This window comes from Pongo pygmaeus, chromosome 21 (assembly GCF_028885625.2).
Source record: "Pongo pygmaeus isolate AG05252 chromosome 21, NHGRI_mPonPyg2-v2.0_pri, whole genome shotgun sequence".
NCBI lineage: Eukaryota > Metazoa > Chordata > Mammalia > Primates > Hominidae > Pongo > Pongo pygmaeus.
In genome coordinates, this window is record NC_072394.2 from 51,779,080 (window position 1) to 51,795,699 (window position 16,620).

Genomic DNA, 16,620 nt, shown 5'->3' on the forward strand with positions numbered 1-16,620 from the left:
ACACACACACAAAAAGCTAAATATAAGAACAGAAAAAGGAGCTGTTAGAGTCAGACATAAAGACGATGCTAAAAAATAACCATCTTCAACTTAGCAAAGAAAGAAGAAAGAGAGAGAGGAGAAATACAGCAGTCATTTGGATCTCAAATACTTTTACACAGTGACAGCTGAGATTCATACAAACATTCACATATTGGCCAGGTGTGGTGGCTCATGCTTGTAATCCCAACACTTTGAGAGGCCAACACAGAACTGCTTGAGCCCAGGAGTTCAAGGCCAGCCTAGGAAACAGAGGGAGACCCCATCTTTACAAAAAATTTTAAAACTAGCTAGGCATGATGGCATGCACCTGTAGTCTCAGCTACTTGAAAGGCTGAGATGGGAGGACTGCTTGAGACCAGAAGATTGAGGCTGCAGTGAGCCCTGAGCGCATCACTGCACCCCAGCCTAGGCAATGAAGTGAGACTCCATCTCAAAAAACCAACAAAAATTCACATTTCCATATGCAAATCTATTTTTTGAAATCCTCCAATTTCAAAAGATAATCCAAAGCCATCATGATCATTATCAATATATCTATATAGTGCACACTTACCACTGCAATTTTCCCGTTAAGAATGCATATTAAGCCGGGCACAGTGGCTCACGCCTGTAATCCCAGCACTTTGGGAGGCCAAGGTGGGTTGATCACCTGAAGTCAGGAGTTCGAGGCTAGGCTGGCCAACATGGTGAAATCCCATCTCTACTAAAAATACAAAAATTAGGCTGGCACGGTGACTCACGCCTGTAATCCCAACACTTTGGGAGGCCAAGGCAGGTGGATCACCTGAGATCAGGAGTTCAAGACCAGCCTGGCTAACATGGTGAAACACTGTCTCTACTAAAAATAAAAAAAATTAGTCTGGCATGGTGGCGCATGCCTGTAATCCCAGCTACTTGGGAGGCTGAGGCTGAACAATCACTTGAACCCGGAAGGCAGAGGTTGCAGTGAATTGAGATTGGGTCACTGCACTCCAGCCTGGGTAACAGAGCGAGACTCTGCCTCAAAAATAAAATAAAATAAAAATATAAAAATTACCCAGGCATGGCCAGGCGCAGGGGCTCACGCTTGTAATCCCAGCACTTTGGGAGGCCAAGGCGAGTGGATCACAAGGTCAGGAGATCAAAACCATCCTGGCTAACACAGTGAAACACCGTGTCCACTAAAAAAATAAAAAATAAAAAAAAAATAACCGGGCATAGTGGTGGGCACCTGTAGTCCCAGCTACTCCAGAGGCTGAGGCAGGAGAATGGCATGAACCCGGGAGGCAGAGCTTGCAGTGAATCGAGATCACGCCACTGCACTCCAGCCTGGGCGACAGAGCAAGACTCCGTCTCAAAAAAACAAACAAACAAACAAACAAAATTAGCCAGGCATGGTGGTATGCGCCTGTAATCTCAGCTTCTCGGAAGGCTGAAGTGGGAAAATTGCTTGAACCTGGGAGGTGGAGGTTGCAATGAGCCGAGATCACGCCACTGCACTCCAGCCTGGGCGACAAGAGCAAAACTCCATCTCAAAAAAAAAAAAAAAAAAAAAGAAGATAAAAAGTAGCAAATTATAGAAAGTCCCTCATGCAAAAGAAAGCTTATTTCACTTTTATTCTTTTTTATGTTTGGTGCTTGAATAAATTCTCAACTAAAAGGAAAATTACTATATAGAAGTAGTCACTTGCTAAACATTACAGGTTGCAAAGGTTTACTCAATGACAAACCAAAAGGAAACTTATTTGCCTAACTATATTTGACTGTCATCTAGGTAAAGGGTCATGGAGTTTTCATGAGCAGGTTGGTTCAATTGTGCAACAAGGAAAATAAGCTTCCAAGCATAATTAGACTTATTACATATAAATTGTTCTTTCTGACAGAGGAAAGGACTGCCCAGCATTCTGCATAAAATCACAATGGCTTCAGCAGACAATAGCGCTATTTGTATCGGGGTGGAATCTGCAAGGGTAGAAAATTCATGCCTCAGTTAATTGTAATCTATAGAAGGCATGGACTTCAAAACAGCAAAGATAGGAGAGAATCAGACAAGATCTAGTTAGATCCTAAAGCTCATCTCTGAAGGGAGCTAATATAGTAACAATGTAAGCAGCATTATCTCCTCACTTCATCCCAAGGGGTATTTCCAACACCTATTAGTGATTAGTGAGACATGCTATGTCATTACAGACTACAGGGTAGCCTCAGTTGAGGTTAAACACAAAATGGAACTTCAGACACCATCTCACTAAAAGCTCACATCCAAAGGCAGATTTAATTTCATTGATCCAGCCTTACAAGACTAGCCATAAGAGAAGACTACTGCCCAGGTGGAATACCAAAGAAGCTTCTAATTCAGATCACCATTTCAAACAAAAGTAAAACAAAATTGTTCACGAAGCAGTTCAATTCCAAACAGGAAGCTGCATTAAATACTCTCAACAGTATTAGCCACAAAAGGGATGTTAGAAAGGGCTAGGAAGCAAAGAGGACAACCAGCACCTATCCTATAAAGTTAATTGGAAGCTTAGTTAACTCATTTCCACTAAAGCAGAATGTTAGAATTCAGAAGAAATGAATTTTTTTTTAGCAACAACCTGGACTATAGTTCTTTTTCTTTTTTTTTTTTCTGGATACAGAGTCTTGCTCTGTTGCCCAGGCTGGAGTGCAGTGGCACGATGTCAGGTCACTGCAACCCCCGCCTCCCGGGTTCAAGCCATTCTCCTGCCTCAGCCCCCCGGGTAGCTGGGATTACAGGCACGCACCACCACACCCAGCTAATTTTTGTATTTTTAGTAGAGATGGGGTTTCACCATCTTGGCCAGGCTGGTCTCGAACTCCTGACCTCAGGTGATGCACCTGCCTTGGCCTCCCAAAGTGATGGAATTACAGGCGTGGGCCACCGTGCCAGCAATTTTTAACAAACTTGATGACACATGATAGCAGTAATTTAGGAGCTGGCCTCCTTTAACACAAGGGTTAATAAGACAGCCCCTCCCCACACACAAACCTGTGGATCAGCTTTAAGTTTTAGCTTAATTTGACATAACAAATAAAAGTAAACTGGAAAGCTATTTCAAGGGTCTATTTAAAAGACTATTACTTAACCAGACTTTCTTTCAAATTGATCTAAGGTTCTAATGAGCAAAATTCATCCTAGCTGCTGTGGTGGGGAGAGTCAGGGGAGGGCCACCAGTGACAAGCAGAATCAATTATCCTAAACAAAAAGCACCTAAGCATAATTTAGAGACAAAGCATGGTTCAGTGGAAAGAGCACTGACTTTGGAGCCAGACCAGCCTGTGCTCTAGAACTAATACTTGGTGCCTCAGGACTCTAAGCCAGTTATCTGGCCTCTGGGAAGTGCATCAGTATCCTCAGCAATTATTATGAACTTTACGCTGCAAAGATGTTTGTGAGTATTAGAAATACAACATAAAGGGTCTAAGAAACCCTTTTCTTTGGTTCAAGGAAAGAGCTAAATGAACTGCAACTTTTATATTATTAGGTAAATTCAACCTGACCTTTTAATTCCTTTTCTGCATAAAATAACTTTCACCCTGTAATTCTAACCTGGCACATGGCAACAGCTCAACAGCAGCAATTATTATTATCCAGCAAATTCACTAAACCTGTCCTTACACATAAACATCTATAAAACTTACAGCGACACTCTACTTGTAAAAAAATTTTAAATAGGATCAGAGAATATGCTGACTAAAACCAACCCACTCACTGAGCAACCAGTTCTGTAGCTACATCAAGTACAGGGGCAAGGCCGGGCACAGTGGCTCAAGCCTGTAATCCTAGCACTTTGTGAGGCTGAGGCGGGCAGACTGCCTGAGCTCAGGAGTTCGAGACCAGCCTAGGCAACATGGCAAAACCCCATCTCTACTAAAAATACAAAAAATTAGCCAGGCGTGGTGATGCTCAATTGTAGTCTCAGCTACTCGGGAGGCTAAGGCAGGAGAATTGCTTGAACTCAGGAGGTGGAGGCTACAGTGAGCCGAGATCACACCTCTGCATTCTAGCCTGTGCAACAGAGCAAGACTGTCTCCAAAAAAAAAAAAAAAAAAAAAAAAAGCAGAGGCAATCTAATGAAGGTTTAACCCTCAGCAATCATTTTCATTCACGGGAAAAGACCCCAATGTATTTAAATAGATTTTCTTAGCCTTTATTGTCTGGGAGACATGACACAAAATTTCTACCATAATAAAATGGCCAGTTTTGCTTCCATTACTGTTATAAACCCACATAGTCATCACACTTCTTTCCCAAATTAGATTCCAGATTAAACAGATGCCAGATGGGTTACAGATTTGATATTTAGAAGACTAATTTTTAATCGAAAGCAAACACTTTCTCAAATAGATTTTTCCACTTTTGCTTCCAGTAAATATACTTTGAGGGAGCTCCCTGAGTCTACTTCTTTAACAAATAAACATATGTAATCCCAGAAAATATACAGCAATTAACAGCCTGCAGAAATTTTTCTCTACTTCCATTTATCTGGTGACATAAATCACTGTTACATCAACCTTATTCACTAGTATGGGAATGTAAACACTTAAAAAACAAATTAAGCTATTTGCAGTAATTCCCATTTTACCACTTTAAAAATATTACTTTTCTCTGCAGTAAGGTTTTCTAGTTCAGAGCATTAAGCTGTCAACAAGACAGATATCCAAGCCCATCCAACCCGTGGCATTTGATAAGATCAACACAGCTATATATTTATAATCCTATTATCTCCTTAGCAGGTGAGAACAATGGATTTGGCCAACATTATTCAAGCTTCATAACACTGTATGGTAAAATGTTCATGATAAAGAGCAGATGGTATGCCAGGCGCAGTGGCTCAGGCCTGTAATCCCAGCACTTCGGGAGGCCGAGGCGGGTGGATCACAAGGTCAGGAGATCGAGACCATCCTAGTTAACATGGTGAAACCCCGTCTCTACTAAAAACACAAAAAAATTAGCCGGGCATGGTGGCGGGCACCTGGAGTCCCAGCTACTCGGGAGGCTGAGGCAGGAGAATGGCATGAACCCAGGAGGTGGAGCTTGCAGTGAGCTGAGATCGCACCACTGCACTCCAGCCTGGGCAACAGAGCCAGACTCCGTCTCAAAAAAAAAAAAAAAAAACTAGATGGTATTCAGCACCACGAAACAGGGAGGCAAAAATAGAAAGTAGATGGTATCTAAAGAGATGTACAATAAAACTTCATAAACTTTATTATATGTTTGAAATTTTTCATAATAAAATGGTGGGGGTAAATAACCATAGCAACTAACATGTCCTCTCATAGTTCAACCGATAACTGGCAATTTATATTTTTTGGAACAGCACAAATGGTATACAGCCTTGACTGGTGAAGTTTTATTTAAAGAAAAGCTCATGTAGAAAGTTACACGAGAAGCATTTCAACCACAAATGTCTCCATCACCAGAAGTCAATGTAAAATAACCTGTTATAGGTCTAGTGTGAAATAAATCTGTCATAAAATTCTCTAAACATTTTTGAAAGCTCTAAAATCCCATTCTAAGAGAAAAGCAACTCCAAAGCTCTTATTTGAGAGGGGAGGAATTTATATTTCCTCAAATTGAACAATTCTGTGTCACTGGGTATGACAACAAATATGATGATCCAATTTAGAGGCTCATGAAAACAAGGCCTCTGCCTATAATCCCAGCTACTAAGGAGGCTGAGGTGGGAGGATCACTTGAGCTCAGGAGTTCAAGACCAGCCTGGGCAACAAACTCTGGAATTGGCTTGTGGAATCCCACGAAAAGATACCTTTTTCATGAAAGTTCCATCTTTATACTGAATTACACTCTTACTCAATCCAGTAAAAAGGCTCAAAGACAGTTGCCCCACAAACTGAGACTACCTTGTGGTATTGGGGAGAGAGACTGGATGAAGCAGCATCCATTTTGATAACACTCAGAATGATATTAACGATCTGGACTTTAGAATGGGGGTGGAGGAGAGTTCCATGAGTCATGGCCATTTCTAAACTTAAAATACAGTAAATCCTCTCTTAACTAAGGGATAGGTTCTTGGAAACTGAGACTTCTGACTAACACACACTAATTGATACAAACAAGAGTTAGGTTCTAGGGCATATTTCTCATCAGAAAAATATCACCAAACTTTTAAATAAAGACCAAACACTTCAAATATTAAACACTGAAATAAATGTGAAGTATACATGCCTTTTTTTTTTTTTTGAGAAGTACTTTCGCTCTTGTTGCCCCGGCTGGAGTGCAATGGCACGATAATCGCTCACTGCAACCTCTGCTTCCCAGGTTCAAGCAACTCTTCTGCCTCAGCCTCCTGAGTAGCTGGGATTATAGGTGCCCACCACCAAGCCCGGCTAATTTTTTGTATTTTTAGTAGAGACAGGGTTTCATCATGGTGGCCAGGCTGGTCTCCAACTCCTGATCTCAGGTGATCTGCCCGCCTCGCCCTCCAAAAGTGCTGGGATTACAGGCGTGGGGTTGCAGTAAGCCGAGATTGCACCATTGCACTGCAGCCTGGGCGACAAGAGCGAAACTCCATCTCAAAAAAAAAAAAAAAAATTTTACCACTTATTCCAGTTCAGGGTTGGGGTGGCTGGAGCCTATCTCAGCAGCTCAGGGTGCAAGGCCGGAACCAGCCCTGGACAGGACATCCACTGCAGAAAGCACTCACACATACACACACTGCTCCACACTCCAGTGAACCTCACGTGCACAGCTTTGGGATGTGGGAGGAAATCAAGAGTACCCAGAGAAAACCCACGCAGGGATAGGGAGAACGTGTAAACTCCACAGACAGTTTTTTTCTCATCAACATTATCTTGAAACAACATTATTCAAGGACCTGCTGTAATCTGTATATACATGGGCTTTCTGGCTGAAACATAAAAGAGAGCAACTTATTCTCAAGAAACTATATTTACGGTAACAATTCTCAATGTTTAAAAGTTTTACGTTAAGCTTAATGGGAAACACTACACATTTTTAAAAATGTGTTGTGTCCTTTTCCCCAATACTAAATTGGTGTTTCTTTCCTAAATCAATTTTAAGAGGTGTATCTTTCCCCATCTTCCAGGTAGTCATAACTAAAACATAACATGTAACATTTCCATTGTGCCTGATCAAGCTCAAAAGTAAACCTACAAAACTCAAATAACAGACCTAAAAGCTGAAAACTATTCACGACTAGAAATTTGAAAGTTATGCAACAAAGACATTTATAATATTTATAATATTCCTGTCAACTTCCATTTTAAGAGAGATCTTTTAGACACAAGAAAGAAAAACGTGAACACTTAAGCTGTGATTTCAAACTATTCACAAAAATTAAGGTTTCATTCATATCTGCTAAATTTGTTATTTGGAAATAGAGCAGATGGGGGCTCTTTGGAAAACAATTCTATGATAGAAGATTATCTTTTGCTTAATTCTTAACTTAAGGTAACAGCAGTATCTTTACACAACTACTGTAAAGAAACTTTTTAAGTTTTCATTATGAATTATTAACTATAGTTTAACTTTGACACAAAGTTATCTCTATTAAAGTGGGTTAAAAGGCAGGTCTCTGCCAAAACAGGACTGAGGAAATCTGTATTTGTTTGCTTTTCAATTATAGTCATTAATAGCTCAAGAATTTTTGCTTTTGTACACAATAAAGCAGCAAGGTTGTATTTTGATTTTGAGGAGCTGAAGGCATTGGATTAAGAGTTAATTTTCTTCTTTTCTGCTGTACAGAAATCATGTAAAAACAGAGAAGGGAAGCCCAACAAACAAAAATGAGAACTATTATTCTACTAAAAGTAAATTTTGTGACATTAATCTGGGGCAATCTGGTAAAAGTCAAAATCGCTAATGTTGTGACACAATGTTTAAGATTTGTTTCAAAATAATCTAATTTGTGTGGGGGGATACAACATGAAACAAAACCGACCTTGGCTATGAGTTAATAATTGTCAAAGCTAAGTGAGTGACTAACACATGGGGTTCTCCATACTATTCGAGTTTCGCATGTTTTCCAGAATAAAAAGTTTTTAAAAATGGTATTTAAAATACCATTTCCCTATTGCAATATGCCATTGTGATATGGCAGTATTAGACATGCTTTATACTGCTTGTATAGTTGTTTGCTTATGTGTTTTTTTGTTTTTGTTTTTTTTTTTTTTGGAGACAGTCTCTCTCTGTAGCCCAGGCAACCTCCACCTCCCGGGTTCAAGCGATTCTCCTGCCTCAGCCTCAGGAGTAGCTGGGACTACAGGCGCCCGCCACCACACCCGGCTCAAGAGATAGTCTCCATCTCCTGACCTCGTGATCCATCCGCCTCGGCCTCCCAAAAGTGCTGGGATTACAGGTGTGAGCCACCGCACCTAACCTGCTTATGGAGGCCTAGGAGGGTGGATCACGAGGTTAGGAGTTCGAGACCAGTCTGGCCAACATGGCAAAACCCCGTCTCTACGAAAACCACAAAAATTAACACGGCGCGGTGGCGGGCGTCTGTAATCCCAGCTACTCGGGAGGCTGAGACAGGAGTATCGCTTGAACCAGGGTGGCAGAGGTTGAAATGAGCCGAAATCGCGCCACTGCACTCCAGCCTGGGTGACAGCGTGAGACTCTCAAAAAAAAAAAAAAATTCAAACAAACATTTTAAATTAGAAACAATGGTAAGACTGTCAGAAAATTCTAGGAAAATGTCAAAAACAAGGAGGCCACTTTGCCGCATGTGTGTTAAGAGATGGGTATAAATCAAAATAGTTTCAGTTCACTAAGGAAATTTAATGCCTAAAACAATCCTAAGATACAGGAGGATCACTCAGGTAAACACACACTCCTTACTCATATAAAATTGAACACCCATAAGTTGCATTTCCTTAGAGTACACCTATAAAACTAAGTACAGAATTTTTAAAAACCCAGTATGTTTTAATAAAGTTGCTGTTCTAAAAATCCCACCTGTCACCAGGATAACCGAAACTGCTCCCTCTACACTCCAACTGTATTTTTAGTTTTTACCTCAACAAGTAGCAATGTAATTTACATTTGTTAAGCACAGATTCCTGAAAGGCCAAAATCAACCGGGAACCTGATTTAACTCCACCACGCTCTTAACAATGAAAGCTACAAGCAGAAGAGAAGTGTGACCTTAAAAACTTCCACACAGCCGAAGAACAGTGGCAGAACAAACTGAAGCACGTATCTTCGCGAACAGAAGAAAACTTCCACACAAGCAATACTGCAACACGGAGGCGGGGCAAGCGCTTAAAAGGAAAGTCAGCCAACAGGGAGGGGGGAATATAAGCAAAGCTTCCGTGAAAAAAAACTTATCGAGGTGTAGAGCAAGACAAGACAAATTTTTCCATCTCCGTACACCCCCCTTCAGAGCCCGACACACAGCAAGTGCTCCAGATAGGTTTGCTCAACTCAAGGGAAGCTTCTGCCAGCAACTTTCCCAGAAATGGAATGACAACAAGAAGCTGGATGATGGCGGGGCGGGGGGAAATGGACAGGTTGCTCATCCTGCGGGAGATGGTGAATATCCTGCGGTTGCCTAAGCGTAGATGGAAAGAAATAGCATCCATCGTTTACAGACTGTCAACTACAGTGTCTCAATTAAGCGTACGCCCCTTTCAGATGTTAACAACTCAAAACAATGCCCTGGCTCTGGACACGGGCACGCGGAACGCTGTAGCCTCTAAGAAACCCAAACGGATAGGTAAGTCAACTTCTATCCACTCTGCCCATTAAATTATACCTTCATATCACGCTAATAAATTATGCAGACGGTTTATTGGGACACGCTGTGGGTCTGGCACTCTGATAAGCGCTTTACACGCCCCATTTCACTGAACCCTAACAGCCTTAAGAGGCAGGGACGGTATTAGCAGCCCCTCTTCCAACCAAGACACAAAGAGTTTTTAAGTGTCTTGCCTAATTGGGCAGAGCCGGGTTTGGCACCCGTTTTGGACACCTGGGCCGTGCTCTTAACCACTAAGCTACAGACCTGGGCCGGCGACATTGAGAGGCTCCAGCCCTCGGGGACCTGAAGCGGGGACGCCCCCCTCCCCGCGCCCCAGCCCCGGGAATAACTTCGGCATCCCCGCGCGCGCCATGCAGGACGAGGAAAGGCGGCCCCGGCACCTGTTTGTGGCACCGGCGAGGGCTGGAGGGGATGGGGGCGCCCGGGGCCAGGCCTCAAGGCGCCCTGAGGCGGGAGGACGCAAAAGGACCCGCCTCCTCCGGGAAGGCCCCGCGGGCTAGAGAGAGGCCCGGGGGAAGGCGGAGGGGCGCGCGGGCTCGCCGAGGCCTAGGCCCCACCCGCCGCCCACCTCCCCACCGCGGCGGCGCCCGCGAGGGCCCGGCCAGGCCAGGCCCGGCCCGGCCGCCCTCACCTGGCTGCTGCCCCGAGCTCGTCCCCCGGCCGGCGGTCCTGGGCGGTGGCGGCGAGGAGGGGAAGGAGGAAGGAAAAAGGGAGAGGAAGAAGGGACGAAGAGAGGGAAGAGGCGGAGTGGCAGTGGAGGAGGCGGGCGCCGCCGGGCCGGGGGGGGGGGCGGCGGTCAAAGGAAGCGGCAGCCGAGAGAGACGCGGCGGCCGCCGGCGCAAACCCTGAAGAGCCGCTCCGGCGCCCGCAGCCCGGCAGGAAGTGACGGGGGAGGGGCAGGCGCCCGCCCCCGGCCCCCGCCCGCCTCCAGGCCCGGCCCCGGCCCCGGCCCCACCCCCACCCACGGTCCGAACCACAAGTACCGGCTGGCGCTGCGGCGGAGCCTGCGCTCGCAAGGCACGCCGGGAGCCCAGCGGGAGGGGCGCCCTGTCCCGCCTGGGCCGCCGCGGCCCGCCCTGGGCCCCGGGGCCTGCCGGGAGTTGTAGTTCTGGTGGGAGTTTCGCGCTGCCTGCTGGACTCGAAGCGGGTCTGGGAGAACCCAGCCTACCTTCTTTCCTCCTCCACTTCCTTTTTTCCTTCCTTCTCTCGCTCCTTCCTCTTGTCCTGCCTCTGGCCCTGCTTTCTCTCCTTCCTGCAGTTGTTTCTTCCTCCATCTGTAAATGTTCATTAAATGCTTGCCGTATGCAAGGCGTTGCTCCAACAGCCAAGAATGTAGTGGTGAACAGACAAAAATCCCTGCCCTCGTGGAGCTTACATTCTTGTGTGAGTAAAATACACAATAAATAAAATTAGAAAATTTTATAGTGAGATAAAAGACAATGGCCCGGGCGCGGTGGCTCACGCCTGTAATCCCAGCGCTTGAGGACGCCGAGGCGGGCGGATCACTAGGTCAAGAGATGGAGACCATCCTGGCTACCACGGTGAAACCCAGTCTCTACTGAAAATAGCCGGGCGTGGTGGCGGGCGCCTGTAGTTAAACAGCTACTCGGGAGGCTGAGGCAGGAGAATCGCTTGAACCCGGGAGGCGGAGATTGCAGTGAGCCGAGATCGCGCCACTGCACTTCAGCCTTGGCGACAGAGCGATACTGGTCTCAAAAATAAAAATAAAAAAAGAAGTGCCGGATTACTATTTATTTCACCCAGATCTAGATAAACTAAGTGGTTTTTAGCAGCCGTATTGTATGCGAGGTTGGAGGTAGGGTGGCCAGTAAAGAATCGGCCAGGCTTGGTGGCTCACACCTGTAATCCCAGCACTTTGGAGGCCGAGGTGGGCGGATCACCTGAGGTCAGGAGTTCGAGACCAGCCTGACTAACATGGTGAAACCCCGTCTCTACTAGCCGGGTGCAGTGGTGGGCGCCTGTAATCACAGCAACTTGGGAGGCTGAGGCAGGAGAATCTCTTGAACCCGGGAGACGGAGGTTGCAGTGAGCCGAGATCACGCCATTGCACTCCAACCTGGGCAACAGTGAGACTCTGTCTCAAAAAAAAAAAGAATCTTGAACTTCTGAGATCACACTCAGTGAAAATTATGCTCGCGTTGTGAGAGGTCCAGGAAACTGAATGAGTGAAGGAACTGCAGGTGCACAGAACTTCTCTCTCCTGCTCACTCTGGGACTGCTTCCCCAGTATTTAAAAATAATTCTCTCTCTCTTAAATATCTCTCAATCTAACAATTGCTCAATCTCTCTTGCCAAGGGAATATAAATTCAAAATATGAGCTGCTGTGTCTGAAGCGCCCCTCCAAACAAGGCTTTGGAGCCTTACCCAAACCTGGGAGGACAATTTTCTCTAGACAAGGCCTCCTTACATTGCTTCTTGTGAAGTGCAATGACACTGAATTTCAGAACACCAAAAATAGTCAAAGGACTTTCACCGTTCCTTTAGTGCCCATCCAAGACAGTAGTAAGCAACATTCAGATATTGTCCAGCCCTCTGCTAAAAGTGATCTTTCTTTTCTTTCTAACTTCCAAGCAGTGTGGATCCCATACCTCCCTGGGTAAACGAGCAGATGCAGAGAGGTCTCCCTAAACCCAAACCTGCACACAATCAGACAATCTCGTCAAAGGTGATTTTGCTATCACCCATAGGGACAAAAGTGGTGGGTCTATGACTTCCAGTCTCAATTTTCTTCCCTCTTCCCTCCTTCCACATCTTTTTTTTTTCCTTGAGACAGAGTCTCGCTCTGTCACCTAACTAGAGCGCAGTGGCATGAGCACAGCTAACTGCAGCCTCAACCTCCTGAGCTCAAGAAATCCTCCTACCTCAGCCTCCTGAGTAGCTGAGACCACAGGCATGCGCCAGCACTCCCGGCTAATTTTTTAATTTTTTATAGTGACAGAGTTTTACTAAGTTGCCCAGGGTCTTACTAAGTTACTAAGTTGACCAGGCTGGTCTCAAACTTCTAGGCTAAAGCAATCCTCTTGCCTCGATCTTCCAAAGTACTGGGGGGATTATTCCAGGTGTGGGCCACCGTACCTGACCAGGAGTAGGTCACCTAGATTTGTTTTCTTCTGTTTGTACCTAGGAACTATCAGTCAAGTTCTCTTCCAAGGTCCTGAAGACCTCTTGACTCTTGCTAAGTAATTAAGGAATTATTTTTCTTTATCTTGATAAAAAGATGGAAGCTGTGTGTTCTTGGTTCACAAGAAACTGTGAGCATTAAGTATGTTACGATAAATTCTGTGTGTTCCTTCTCACAAGATAAATTATATGCATTTGTACTAAGGAATGGGAACATGCAAAACTCATAAAAGCCCTGTGAGATGTTGAATTTTTTTTTTTTTTTTTTTTTTTTTTTTTGAGACAGAGTCTAACTCTGTTGCCCAAGCTGAAGTGCAATGGCGTGATCTCGGCTTTCTGATGCAAAGCTCATAAAAGCCCTGTGAGACATTGATTTTTATTTTTAATTATTATTATTTTTTTTGAGACAGAGTCTCACTCAGTCACCCAGGCTAGAGTGCAGTAGCGTGATCTCGGCTCAATGCAACCTCCACCTCCCGGGCTCAAGCAATTCTCCTGCCTCAGCCTCCCGAGTAGCTGAGACTACAGGCACGTGCCATCATGCCCTGTAATTTTTGTGTTTTTAGTACAGACGGGGCTTTGCCATGTTGGCCAGGCTGGTCTTGAACTCCTGACCTCAGGTGATCCACCCGCCTCAGCCTCCCAAGGTGCTGGGATTACAAGTGTGAATGTTAGCCTCTGATGAATTATCTCTGTTCCACTCTCATAGCCTCTTAGTAGAACTTTGCACCCTTATAATTTTTAATTATCTGTTGAGTATATCTATTAGGCTAGAACTAAGTGATCAACTTCCATGACAGCAGAGACTCAGCCTGTCTTAGTAGTCATGATGGTCCCTGGCCCCTAATACAGTGCCGGGGACACAATAGGTACATGATAAATTTCCATAGACTGCTGAAAAATTACAGCCTTGCTTATCTCTGCGAAAGTCCCTAAGAAACAGGGAACACCTGTAGAGCTGATTGGTGTATGTCAGGGTCACCTGTGGTATGTGTAGCACAGGAGAACAAGGTTGAGAACTACTTGCTGGCCTAAATAAGTAATTCCCAAGCTTATTTGAGGTAGCCTGCACTCCTAGGGATATATCAGAATCTAAGAGCAACAGTCAGAAGACATAAAAATATAATGGGGCTGGGCGCAGTGGCTCACGCCTGTAATCCCAGCACTTTGGGAGGCCAAGGCGGGCAGATCTCTTGAGGTCAGGAGTTCGAGACCAGCCTGGCCAACAGAGTGAAACCCCCATCGCTACTAAACATACAGAAGTTAGCCAGGCGTGGTGGTATGCAACTTTAGTCCCAGCTACTCGGGCATGAAAGGCAGGAGAATCACTTGAACCTGGGAGGCAGAGGTTTCAGTGAGCTGAGATCACGCCACTGTACTCCAACCTAGGCAAGAGAGCGAGACTCCATCTCAAAAAACAAAACGAGGCTGGGCACGGTGGTTCACGCCTGTAATCCCAGCACTTTGGGAGGCCAAGGAGGGCGGATCATGAGGTCAGGAGATCGAGACCATCCTGGCTAACATGGTGAAACCCCGTCTCTACTAAAAATACAAAAAATTAGCTGGGTGTGGTGGCGGGCACCTGTAGTCCCAGCTACTTGGGAGGCTGAGGCAGGAGAATGGCGTGAACCCAGGAGGCAGAGCCTGCAGTGAGCTGAGATCGAGTCACTGCACTCCAGCCTGGGCAACAGAGTGGGACTCCATCTCAAAAAAAAAAAAAAAAAAGAGAAAAAAGATATAATGGAAGATCCCATTTACAAAGCAGTGGAAAAATAAAAATACCTAGAAATAAACTTTACAAGACATATGCACAATCTGTGTGAAGAAAAAATGTTTAATTCTGCAAAAGAATACAGAAAAAGACTTGAACAAAGAGAAATACAGGCTATGGTATTGGCTAGGAAGGTTCCATCCAGATCATTAAGATATCAGTTGATCAAGACATTGAAGGACAGCCTGGCCAACGTGGCAAAATCCCAACTCTACAAAAAAAGTACAAAAATAATTAGCCGGGTGTGGTGGCATGTGCCTGTGGCCCCAGCTACTTGGGAGGCTGAAGTGGGAGAATCGCATGAGCCCAGGAGGTTGAGGCTGCGGTGAGCTGTGATTGCACCACTGCACTCCAGGCTTAGAGTGAGACCCTGACTCAAAAAATACGTTAAAATTTAAAAAGACATTGAATGAGATCCCAAGAAAAATAACAAACAGGATTTTGTTTTGGATCTCTATGAGCCATGTCTAAAGTCTTCTGGAAAAATTAATACGAAAAATAACCAAGAACTTTCTGAAAACTCCTGACCAAATAGCAAACATGCTATAAAGCATTACCAATTAAAATAGTTAGATGCTAGTGCCTGATTAGTTCCACAATCAATAGAAATTTCCAGATAGACACAAACACATGTATGAATTTAATACTCAGTAAAAGTGGTATTTCAAGGCTGGGCGCGGTGACTCACGCCTGTAATCCCAGCACTTTGGGAGGCCAAGGTGGGTGGATCACTTGAGGTCAGGAGTTCAAGATCAGCCAGGCCAACATAGTGAAATCCCGTCGTTACTAAAAATAGAAAAATTAGCTGGGCATGGTGGCAGGCGCCTGTAATCCCAGCTACTGGGGAGGTTGAGGCACAAGAATCGCTTGAACCCAGGAAGTGGAGGTTGCAGTGAGCCGAGATCACACCACTGCACTGCAGCCTGGACAGCAGAGCAAGACTCTGTCTCTAAAAAAAAAAAAAAAAAAAGGCCGGGCTGGTAGCTCACACCTGTAATCCGAGCACTTTGGGAGGCTAATTCCAGGGGATCACAAGGTCAAGAGATAGAGACCATCCTGGCAAACATGGTGAAACCCCATCTCTACTAAAAATACAAAAAGTAGCTGGGCGTGATGGTGCCCACCTGTAGTCCCAGCTACTCAGGAGGTTGAGGCAGGAGAATTGCTTGAACGCGGGAGGTGGAGGTTGCACTGAGCCAAGATCATACCACTGCAACTCCAGCCTAGGCCTGGCAACAGAGCAAGAATCCGTCTCAAAAAAAAGGGGCCGGGCGCGGTGGCTCATGCCCTGTAATCCCAGCACTTTGGGAGTCCAAGGCAGGCGGATCACAAAGTCAGGAGATCAAGACCATCCTGGCTAACACGGTGAAACAACGTCTCTACTAAAAAATCCAAAAACTTAGCCAGGCGTGGTGGCGGGTGGCTGTAGTCCCAGCTACTCAGGAGGCTGAGGCAGGAGAATGGCGTGAACCAGGCAGGCAGAGCTTGCAGTGAGCCCAGATCGCGACAATGCACTCCACTGTGGGCAACAGAGACTCCATCTCAGAAAAAAGAGAAAAAGAAAAAGTGGTATTTCAAATTGGTGAGGAAAAGATAGATTTCATTTTATAAATGCTTTGAGACAACAAGGTAGCTTCTGGGGCAGGGGGAATTAAATGTGTACTTCATATTACATACCAGGGAACATACCAAATTGATCAAATATTTAAATAGAAGAAAGGAAACTGGGCTGGGCACGGTGGCTCCCACCTGTAATCCCAGCACTTTGGGAGGCCAAGGCGGGCAGATCACCTGAGGTTGGGACTTGGAGACCAGCCTGAGAAACATGCAGAAACCCCGTCTCTACTAAAAATACAAAATTAGCTGGGCACGGTGGCGCACGCCTGTAATCCCAGCTACTCAGGAGGCTGAGGCAGGAG

The 16,620-nt window shown here is 45.2% G+C and overlaps 2 protein-coding genes across 8 annotated transcripts in view; one reads left to right on the forward strand and one right to left on the reverse strand.

The window, feature by feature from the left end:
• Positions 1-10,712, reverse strand: part of STAU1 (staufen double-stranded RNA binding protein 1) — a 74,768-nt gene extending 64,056 nt beyond the window's left edge. Inside the window, exon 1 of one of the 7 annotated variants that reach the window (XM_054467462.2) lies at positions 10,420-10,712. The gene's annotated coding sequence lies outside the window, so the exon portion shown is untranslated. The remainder of the gene's footprint in view (positions 1-10,419) is intronic. The other 6 variants (XM_063659326.1, XM_054467461.2, XM_063659328.1 and 3 more) reach the window with 6 other exon arrangements.
• Positions 10,713-10,892: 180 nt separating this feature from the next.
• The window catches only part of DDX27 (DEAD-box helicase 27), a 52,569-nt gene continuing 46,841 nt past the window's right edge, over positions 10,893-16,620 (forward strand). Inside the window, exon 1 of the mRNA XM_054467463.2 lies at positions 10,893-11,171. The gene's annotated coding sequence lies outside the window, so the exon portion shown is untranslated. The remainder of the gene's footprint in view (positions 11,172-16,620) is intronic.